This window comes from Gadus chalcogrammus, chromosome 20 (genome assembly GCF_026213295.1).
Source record: "Gadus chalcogrammus isolate NIFS_2021 chromosome 20, NIFS_Gcha_1.0, whole genome shotgun sequence".
Classification (NCBI taxonomy): Eukaryota; Metazoa; Chordata; class Actinopteri; order Gadiformes; family Gadidae; genus Gadus; species Gadus chalcogrammus.
The window spans coordinates 19,803,438-19,812,223 of NC_079431.1; positions in this window are offsets into that span (position 1 = coordinate 19,803,438).

An 8,786-nucleotide genomic window follows, 5' to 3' on the forward strand; every position below is an offset into this window, starting at 1 on the left:
ACAAAGGCAAAAAGACTGCCTGAGAAACCTGGGACATTTTCCCTGAGGCCTCTCTCATCTTCAGCAAACTAAGTCAATACCCTCCTGTTCTGACTGATAGTGAGCTGGAGATCCTTGAGCAATTTGTGGAACTGCTGTGTGATCAATCAAGCACAGCTGTTAGTGTAGATGAGGCTAGACTTGGCATGTTTGCCCGAAAGCAGAGGCCATATGAGGCCATTCCTCCAACAAGAGCAGCTCTGCTTCAACACACTAAACGTGAAGCATATCAGGTAGGCTGCATATGGGGTCAAGCAACCCAGTGTCAGCCAGAAGCAGAGAGTCCTGCTGACTGGGGATGGAAAAAAATAGGTGAACAATGGGGGTTATTTTGGACAGCAAATGCACCAGTTGCACAAAGTTGTGAACAATTAGCCAAGTGTGGCTGCAAATCAGAGTGCCGTGGAAGATGCAAATGTTTTAGATTGGGGTTTATTTGCACAGAACTGTGCAATTGCAAATGTGAATATCTCAGGTTCGACAGTCTAACCAGAAGGCCTTTGAGCTGGTCAAAATGTGAATATAACTTTTTTTTTTTTTAATCCTTCCTTTTAACTCTGTACTCTCCCAACAGAGTACACTATTAAAGCAACACCCACCTTGAAAAATTAATCTTGAACTTTTGCGATTGCCCTTTTCTAAAAGTGTGGCCGTTATTTTGCTAACATGCATGTGTGCATCAGTGTACATACTACCAAAATGACGGCCATCTTGGAAAAGGTCTCCATCTTGAATTTTTTATTGGCCATACAATTTTTTCAAAAAGTGGCCTTAACAGAGGCATATTTTCTGTATCACTATTTGGAAACAGTGGCAATGAACATAGGACAGGAATGACAGTCATCTTGAAAAATTTATTTTATATCCCTGGCAAGTTTAACTAGGCCGGACAGGTCAAAGGAGAGGAGGCAGACAAAGCAGACATGACTATTTGACAGAAATGGTGGCCATCTTGAAAATGGTTGCCATCCTGACATTTTTAGTGGCACATACCTTTTTCCAAAAGAGTGTTCCTTGAAGAGTATTTCTGCCTAATTGTATGCTTGAATCATCAGTTGAAAATTTTAAAAAATGGCGGCCATCTTGAATTTTACTGGGACAAGCATCTTTTTCCATTAACATGTCCTTTAGATAGTATTTGTATCAAATATTGTGCTTGGATCAGTTTGAATAATTTATGCATTGAATAGCAATGGCGGCCATCTTGAAAATTGGCCGCCATATTGAATTTTTGAGTGGCCAACGGCTTTTTCCAAAATAGTGGCCCCTAGAGAGTATCGGTGCTAAATTTCATGCTTGTATACCAAAGTGAACGATTTTTTTACTAATCTGCTCCACTATAGGGACTCATGAATGATTATGTTTCACTAGGGTCCACTAGAGTTCAAATCACTAAATGAGGCATGTATTAAAAAGATACCTAAATACAATTGTATTACATAATTCAACAGTGTCAGTGTTCAAGATCCAATCCTGTGGTGGCTGTGATTGCAGTGAAATTGAGCCTTCAGCAAATGATTAGCAACCATAGATATTTTCTGGATTCAAAAGTGCATTTCACCTTCGATACAAACTAGCCTGCCTCCCAATATCCGGACATACATGCATATCATCACCATCTTATAAAAGCCCATTGCAACGGAAGGAAGTATAGATGAAATCTGGATTACTCGCTGTTTCTGTGCCCCAGAAGAGTGTTGGGTCATAGCTTCTTGCAGGAAACGTGGGATTACATCCTAAAATGTCCATAAGGCCGCAATCACAATAGGCAAAGTTGCCCTGTACTGTTCTCAAGTACATTTTACTGACTTTGTTGTTTATATGGAGCCGTTCTACTCAGATACAGCCCTCTCTCACTGAGCATTTTTACACTGCTAAATATGCCATTTTATGCACGCCTTTTTCGCGGCATGGTCCGCGCGTTTACACTGCCCGAGGTAAATTGCCTGCTTGAGCTAGCACCCCAATTTACCCTCCCGGACCCTGCACACATTGGCGGTTTATTGTGTTTCATTCAGGGGGGGGGGGGGCAGTGGTAGAGATGTTGCTGCGCTGTCTCCACAGTGTGGTATTATTGCACTTTAGATCATAATAAGAATATAACGTGATAGGAACCTGTGTGTTGGGGGGAGATTTTATTCAGGTGCACGGGAAGTGTTGGTCACATGCTGTTTGGAGGCTGCTGCTCTTTCAATAAAGTGGTAGTCAGTTAACAGTGAACTCGTGAGTGTTATCATCCAGTAAACACTACATGGAGTCAGAAGTGCTGTTATACTGAACAAAGAAAAAGTAAAAGACGATCCACCTGGAAGGAAATACAAAAAGGAGACTGGTGAGCGTCGCAGATGAGTGAAAGTACTATCACGATGGCGCTAACACGCACAGCGCTATGTTTAACATCAAGCCACCGCCCTTTGATTTTTCCAAACCACACAAGTAGCCAAAGTGGATACGTAGATTTGGAAGGTTCCGCCAAGCATGCAACTTAACATCAAACTCCGACGACAATCGGGTGAATACTTTGATTTATTGTATGGGAGATGAAGCCAACGATGTGTTAAGGGGCTTGAAGCTAAGTGTGCAGACTTGCGCAACTACTCTAAAGTACAGAAAGGCTTTCAGTCGTTCTTCGTGGTGAAGAAAACCATTGTATTTACGAGCGTGCACGATTCAACATGCGCAAGCAAGAAGAGAACGAGACTGTAGATGCATTCGTCACTGCCCTGTATGCCTAGCCGAGCACTGCAATTATGGAACGTTGCATGATGAGTTACTCAGGGTATAGGATTGTGGTATGGCTGGCAGATAAACAGCTCTCAGAACGTATGCAGATGGAAAAAGATCTAGACCCGGAAAAAGCTATTGATATGGCGAGACAGTCAGAGGCGGTCAAAAAGCAGCAAAACACATTGCGGAGTGATACCAGTGGTGTAAAGCAGATGGATGCCTTCTCTGTGGACAGAGTTTTTCAAAGCAGACGGCACGAAGAAAAAAAAAATCCTAAATTCAACAAAACCAAAAACAACGGTGCAATGCCATTCAACAGCCAGGGCAAGACCACAAAACGTTTTCAATGCTATAAATGCGGAGGCATTTCACACCCATGCATGAGGGTCCTGCCAATATTGCCAAGTGCCATTCCTGTGGAAAAATGGGTCACTACCAGCATGTGTGCCTTGCAGGGAAAGCTGTGCATGGTATCGAGCAAGAGGAGAGTGAGAGCTTCTTTCTCGGTTCTGTTTCATCCGATACTAATCAATGGACTGTTGATATTGGCAGAATGGACAAAAATGCCACTTTCAAACTTGACTCCGGAGCAGATGTCACTGTCATTTCAAAGACTGTTTTAAACAACATCTTTCCTGAAACAGCAGCCTGTCCTCCAGAAAGCAGAGAAACTCCTGTATGGTCCGGGACAAAATCCTCTGGATGTGTCGGGATTCGTCAGACTGCAGCTGAGGAGAGGACCTAAACAGGCAGCAGAGAAGGTGTATGTGGTCAAAAACCTGAGAATGCCCTTGCTCGGGAGGCCAGCCATTGTGGTTTACTCATCCGTGTGGACAGTATAGAGATGGAGCACATCAAGGCATGCTATCCCAAACTCTGCAGTGGCTTAGGTGAAATACAACAAACATATGCCATCAAGCATAAACCCGGTGCTGTGCCATTTTCTGTGAAAACCGGTGCCCAAGAAAGATAAGGAGTCTGTGCGTTTGTGTGTGGATCTGACCGGCTTGAACGTGTATGTGGGCCGCGAAAAGTACATTCTACCGTCAGTAGACCAGAGCCTTGGAATGCTTGCTGGTGCAAAGTTTTTCAGCAAACTGGGGTTCTGGCAGATTCCGCTGACAAAGGATTCATTCATGTACACCACATTCATTACACCCTTTGGGCGGTTCCAATTTAACCACCTCCCCTTTGGTATCGCCTCAGCAGCCCGAACACTTCCAGCAACAAACATATGCCATCAAGCATAAACCCGGTGCTGTGCCATTTTCTGTGAAAACCGGTGCCCAAGAAAGATAAGGAGTCTGTGCGTTTGTGTGTGGATCTGACCGGCTTGAACGTGTATGTGGGCAGCGAAAAGTACATTCTACCGTCAGTAGACCAGAGCCTTGGAATGCTTGCTGGTGCAAAGTTTTTCAGCAAACTGGGGTTCTGGCAGATTCCGCTGACAAAGGATTCATCCATGTACACCACATTCATTACACCCTTTGGGCGGTTCCAATTTAACCACCTCCCCTTTGGTATCGCCTAAGCAGCCGAACACTTCCAGCACATGATGGCTGAGGTAATTGAGGGGCTAGAAGGGGTGGTCTGCCACTTTGATGACATACTGGTGTGGGGACGCGACCAGGAAGAGCATGATGATCGACTCCATGGCGTGCTACAGAGACTGGAGAAAGCAGGCATCACCCTTAATGTGGACAAATGCGAACACTTCACAAGTGAGGTAGACTTCTTGGGCCACATCATCACATCCGCGGGCATCCACCCTGACCCAAGAAAGACAGAGGCCATTATGGAGATGAAAGAGCCCACAAATTTCGGCGACTTGAGGAGTTTTCTCGGCATGGTCAATCAGCTGGGAAAGTTCCTTCCACAGCTAGCAGAAACAGACAAAACACTCCCTGACCTCCTCTCTAAGAAAGATTGTTGGGTCTGGGACGTGGACCAGGTAACGGCGTTCACATCGCTGGAGAGAGCACTGTCCTCTCCTCCGGTCCTTGCTATGCATGACCCGAACAGAGACACCGTTCACAGGCCCATGTGAGGCCAAGAGACTCCTTTTCCACTTGTGCATACCGTTGCTCAGTTGGAGTTAGCTACCGCGATGCATTGAGGGTACTGGCCCACCACCATCCCGACACGTTGGATGACCTGGTAAGGCAGTTGGGGAACTGGCGTTATTCTTCAAAAGTGGGAGGAGGAATGGAGGCCTGTGGCTTATGCATCGCGGTCGCTAACTCCAACTGAGCAACGGTATGCACAAGTGGAAAAGGAGTCTCTTGGCCTCACATGGGCCTGTGAACGGTTCAGGGATTTCCTCATAGGGAAACAGTTCTAAATGGAGACTGACCATAAACCCCTTCTCAGCCTACTTGGAGCACAAGCAATGGATCTGGTGCCGCCAAGAATCCAGCGCTTCAGGATGAGACTGATGCAGTATTAATACTCCATTGTGCACCAGGAAAATCACTTTGGACAGCAGACACTCTGTCATGCTCACCTGTGATATCACGCATGTCTACAGAGGAACATGGGCTGATAGAGAGCACCAACATTTATGTAGACACTGTCATAGAAGGACGACCTGTTACCCATATATGTGGAAAGTCTGAAAGAGAAGCTTAAAGTTGACAGTGTCTGCTCACGTGTCATGACCCTGTGCACAGAAGGATGGCCAGCACATGCGAAACAGGAACCTGTACTGAAAAACTACTGGCCAGAGCAAGCTACGCTCACAGTGAAAGACGGCTTATTGCTGAAAGACACAAGGCTTGTTATACCTATTGCAATGAGGAAAGACGTGTTAGCGAAACTGCATGAAGGACATCAGGGTGTGGAGAAGTGCAAAAGTTGTGCTCGTCAGTCTGTGTGGTGGCCTGGTCTCAATCAGCAAATAAACAAAATGGTGCTCAACTACAGAGCATGCATACAAGAGCGACAGAATCGCAAGGAGACACTCATGCCATCCGAATGCCCAGAAAGACCATGGCAAATGTTTGGGGCCGACCTGTTCCTCCTGGGGAGCAAAACGTACCTGCTCGTGGTTGATTACTTTTCCAGGTATGTTGAGATTGCATAGTTATCGCACATGTTACGACCCGGCTCGAGGGAAGTAACATGAAGTCGACAAACAAGGATTAAATGTAAGAAAACCGGGTTTATCGTTACTAAAGGTTAAACAGACTGGTGAATGGGAACCATGCTGCTGGCCCTGGCTAGAGTTTTAACATAATACGATACAATGCCACATAATAAAACCTGGTGCAGTTGGGAGCAGGGTCAAGAGAAAGAGAGTGATTGTCTCCAGCGGCGGCCATTTATAGTAGCTCCTCCAGCCCCTGCACCAATCGACAGCCAGCACCTGGAGAGACACCAATGGTGGTAGCACCACCCTCAGGCTGGGAGGAACCACAGCACAGACAAAATCCATACAACACTGCAAAATACACATACGACCCTGGGTCGTAACTAGAGATGTCCGATATTATCGGCCCACCGATATTATCGGCCCGATATTAGCATAAAAATGTAATATCGGTCAATATCGGTATCGGATTTTTTTTGAAAAAAAAAAAATAAATAAAAAAAATAAACATGGCACTTTTCCCTTAAATTAAGTTGAAGTATTTTTCTTATTTTGCACAGACAATGTTAACATTTGGAAAGCCTTGTTGCATTCAAGAATGCATCCAGTGGGGCATCACAATAACATTAAGCATGTTGTGTTAATTCCACAACAGGAGATATGTAATGTTACCTAAATTAGGTTTTAGGAAAAATAACCCAAATATCGACATCGGTATCGGCTGATATCGGAATCGAAAATTTAGAGTTGGACAATATCGCATATCGGATATCGGAATAATAAAAAAACCTATATATATCAAAAACCTGCTGAAGAAGGCAGCAGACCCCCACCTGGCTCTACTCGCCTATAGAGCCACAGCCCTTCAGAGTGGATACAGCCCAGCTCAACTCCTTATGGGTCGGCATCTTCGCACCACAGTGCCAATCCTTCCCACTCAGCTGGACCCTGCACTGCCTTATGGTGTAAAGGAAAGAGAGAAGAGGAGGTCAGATTCTGAAAAAGGAAAGAGAGAAGAGGAGGTCAGATGCTGAAATCTACAACAGGCGTCACCGTGTCAAAGCTCTCAGTGCCCTGACGGCGGAAGAACGGGTATGGGTAACTGACACAAATACATCAGAAACTGTGCTTCAGAACCATTCCACTCCAAGGTCCCACTTGGTGGATCTACCCCCGGGGCGGTGAGAAGCAACCGCAGTCATCTGATACCTCTACATACACCTACAAAATACAGAGGTTCTCCAGCCCAGCAAATACCAGAGACAACTCCTGAGCAGGCTCCTGTTACACCTGCTGTGACAACTGCAGGTGTTGCCTACTCTCAGAACCCGGTCTGGAAGAGCTGAATGTTGCAGGTTGAGCTATACCTCTGGCCGTTCTTGGGGTATGATTGGCCGAGCCATAGCCATCTTGATTAGGGGGGTGGACTTTATTTTAATATAAGGTCGGTGGACGTCATCAGAAGGGATATGTCCTGCTCGTTGTTTTTCTTCGGGGGCGTCCATTACTCTGTGGCATAGGCTGGAAGTTGGCTGCTTTGCATCGCGTTCATCCGAAACTTGGTGCAAGTTAGGTGCTGGTTTGGCATCACCTGGAGGTAGGCTGCTATTCATTTACTATTCTCGTCAGTTAACGTGTGCTCGCTTGTAAACTAAAAAGCTATCTCTCCTCCGGTTGTGCTGTTAGCCATAGATGAGCTACGACTTCGCTCTCCATGACCGGCTGTTCCGAGCTGAGGCATTCATCGGTACCATGTTCTGAAGTGTATCGTAGCCAATCACCCCGAAGTCACCGAAGGGCTGCTGTTCTTTTGTACCACAAGATTCAGTCTCAAAGCATGACGACCTGCATGCGCAATTTTCTTGGGTTTGTGTGTATTCGGGTACGCAGTGGTGTGCTACTCATCTTCCCTGCTTGCCCTGCATGTTACTTTATACTTATTGTTTGTGTTGATGTGGTTATGTAGTGTTGTGCTTCCCCTGGCTCTGCTTGACTTGCATGCACGGTTTATTGTTTTTTTTGCTTTATATGCTAAGGCTACACAGTGGTGTTCTACTCATTTTCCCTGCTTGCGCCGCATGCTGCTTTATGCTTTTTGTTATTCGGTTCTTTTCATTTAACTGTGGGGGTTTATCCATCCAGTCTGCTGATTTATTGTGTACTGTCTTGTGTGTCCCATGTGGTGACCACACATGTATTTAGTATCCGGTATTTTGTAATAAATTATATTTAATTGTACCCAAGTCTCAGATTGTACAAACCTGTATTGCCTAAGCTTTGTAGTGTGTGGCATCCCGTTCCTCAAACCTCGGCCCGGGTGGGTCCGAGGTATAGTCATGGACGGCGTATACCGCCGCCACCCACCAACCGGCGACAGAGGGCATCACTTCTCTCCCCCCAATCAGCGAGATAGGGGACCCCTGGCCAGAGGGAGGAGAAGGCCAGGAGGCCATCTTAAAAGGAGCACGAGAGCTGACGACAGGGGAGAACAGGAGCGAGTTGCACGAGGGAAGCGCTCGAGACCACATCCCATTAGGGACCACTCACACTAGGGCCACGGCCCCGTGCCCGAGCTCATTTGCATACTAAAGTCTAGAATGTTTGGCTAGTGTGACCACGCCATCCGTATTCCAGCACGGAACAGCCCCTTGGCCACGGCACACTTGGGAGAGGTGTGCCGTGGCCAAAGTACAGATGCTAATGAGATGACACGCGTGGATACGCAACGTGAGCTGGATGACGTAGTACTCCCTTCTTTCTTTATAGGTCCATCATGCCCTTCTTCCCCACAACAATCATTTTAAACAATGGCGGCAAGCGGTTCACGAGTGGTTTTACGTTGGTGTGATGGTGAAGTCGAGTGATTACTTGAAATTTGGGCCGACGACAGCATTCACGTTGTTGTTCTCCATTGTTGTTATGGCGGCGAGGA